Consider the following 2,513-nt stretch of genomic DNA (forward strand, 5'->3'; position numbering starts at 1 on the left):
TGCTACCTCTCCTCAGTGAACACCTTCAAGGAGTAACCAAGTGCTGACTGTGCTTACCCACCAATATACAACAAGCCTAAGGCAAAGGAGCGGGCCGCACCAGACCAAGCCCCTCAAAACACAGGCAGATTTAGTGTGCTGAGGCCCCGGCCCATGCTAATAACCCCAGTTCATCTAGGCCCTTCCCCGAAACACCTTATTATCTCGCGCTTCAAGAAGCACCTCTGGTCAGGGCAGAGAACAGAAGGAAGCAGGACTTCCAGGACAGCACCACATGGAGCATCCCGAATATCTAGAGCTGCAGTGCTCGCCTGCTGGACCACACTCCTCGGGCCTCTTAGTGCAGCTTAATGGCAGTTGCTGGGCAACGTGGGGGAAGGACATTTCCTCCCCGGGGAACAGAGCTGCCTGTAGGATGACCCATCAGATCGGACCAAGTACTGATCCCGATCATGCCTTATGTGAATGAGCGCAGGCAGGGAGTGCTGAGCCTGGGGGTAATACCCGCGGAAAAGCTGCAAGAGGTGAGCAAGTGGGAACTCATCTGACTTTCCAAAGAACTTGTACTCAGTTTCTCGTTTCTGAAGTAAAAGTTTCTCTTTCTCTTTTCTCGGTTTCTTTTCCAATTCTCTTTTCCTCTCTTCCTCCTGTTCTCCTAGCATAACTCTGAAGGCTCTCTCTCAGCTTCATACAGTTCAGAGCTCTTTTTAAAAAAGATTTATTTATTATGTATACAGTGTTCTGCCTGCAGACCAGAAGAGGGCACCAGATCTCATTACAGATGGTCGTGAGCCACCACGTGGTTGCTGGGATTTGAACTCAGGACCTCTGGAAGATACTATCTTTCAGTGTCCCATTGTTTTTTCCTTACTTCAGATAAGAATCCATCAGCAGCCGCTGTGAGTCCCTGTTCTGGCTTCTTTTCCTCCACTTCCTGCATGCACTTCACCCTTCAGGGGTCAATCTCCTGCTCCGGTTCTGTGGCCTGCACGGCCTCAGCCTCCCTCTCAGCCTCTCCTTCCCTGACCCTCTCGGGAAGTCACAACAGACGGCGTCCCGCCCTCTCCACCTCCGTCCCATCTGGCCCTGGTAGGCGGCCTGGACCAGCGGCTGCATCCCCTCAGCTAGCTCCACTGGCAGTGGTGCAGCCTGAACATGTAGGGAGGCCCAGGCTGCAATGTGGGTGGCATGGCGGAGGCACTGCTCAGGCGCAAAGTGGCTGGTCCCGCATCGGGTGTATGTGTGTGTTGGGGTTGTGGGGGTGTGGGGGTCCCCTGGCCGCCTGGGTTAAGATCACCGCCTCTAGCCGATGCCAGGCGCGCAGGCGCTGTTGGCTGTGTCGGGCAGCAGACGCGCGCATGGCGGTCCAGGGCCAGGAGGCTGTGGCCGCGGATGCTCGCTGGTATCGTGCCCGGGAAGGGCGGGGACTGCGGAGGTGGCGGTGGCAGCGGCAGGGCGGCACCTGGAAGAAGCCACCACTGCCACCGCTGTCGCGGGAGGCCTCGGCCTGGGCAAACGGGCTGCCGTGCAGGCAGAGGCTGGAGGAGGGGGGCGGTTGTCCCCGGGAAAGGGGCCGGCCGCAGGGGGAGAGGAGGCCGGAAAGCCGGGAAGGCGGCGGCGGAGGCGGAAAGCCTCATGGAGTGGGAGGTGGTGGCTGCCAGGGCTGTGGGGCCCCTGGCGACCCTGGGCGAAAAAGGGTGTTAAGGTCAGTCTGTAGTGCAGCCACTGCGCCAGTAATCTGTGTCCTGAAATGCTCTTTTGCAGTGGGATTCACTGTTACTATTAAAGGTTGTTCCTCTGAAACTAAAATTTTGCCATCCATCATTCTCCAAGGGAGTAGGAATCCCGAATTCTCTGCGACAACAGGGTTTAACTTAACGGAGGGGGATGCACTTTTAGGTAAATTCTGCTCTGTCACCCACAAAGGGGAGTAAGTCCTGTCTTTAGAGGACATGCGTAAATTAAAGGCATGGGCCACAACTGCCTGGCTAAGAATCACAAATAATTAATTAATTTACACAATTTAAAGCAGCTTTGTGTGCAAACCACAGTGCATGTGACTTGGTCCTCGCCCCTGGGGAAGGACTCTTGAGTCTGCTGCTGACACCACTTGAAACTCAGCCATTGGCAATACCTGGCTAGGAAATGATAGAGGGACCCTGAGGCCTGGTGTCAATACTTAACCATGCATATAAATAGAAAAAAAAACTACCTTTAAAACAGCTTCAAAGGGAGGTTATTGATGGAACAGAAATTCCTCAGAGAAGGTTAAGCAGCAGCTCCCCAGAAGCATTCAAAGGCACTGGGCTCCTTGCTAAGGAACGGAGGCCTGGAAGGTCCTGGGCAGCTTGGGGTCTCTACATACATGAATGCCCTTCTCAGGAAAGTGGGATGTGCTCAAGGTGCCTGGGATCCCTTCAGAGACATGCAGCGGGGCCTGGACAGGCACACCTGCTCCCTAGTACCCAGGCCTGGGACCAAAAAATGGCTCAGGAAACATGGAGAAAAACGCT

At 54.9% G+C, this 2,513-nt stretch overlaps 1 pseudogene; it reads right to left on the reverse strand.

Annotated features, from left to right (window-relative positions):
- Positions 1 to 337: 337 nt before the first annotated feature.
- LOC102912123 (programmed cell death protein 7 pseudogene) lies at positions 338 to 1,360 on the reverse strand (annotated as a pseudogene).
- Between the last annotated feature and the right edge of the window lie 1,153 nt (positions 1,361 to 2,513).

This window comes from Peromyscus maniculatus, chromosome 6 (assembly GCF_049852395.1).
Source record: "Peromyscus maniculatus bairdii isolate BWxNUB_F1_BW_parent chromosome 6, HU_Pman_BW_mat_3.1, whole genome shotgun sequence".
In the NCBI taxonomy this organism is placed as follows: Eukaryota; Metazoa; Chordata; class Mammalia; order Rodentia; family Cricetidae; genus Peromyscus; species Peromyscus maniculatus.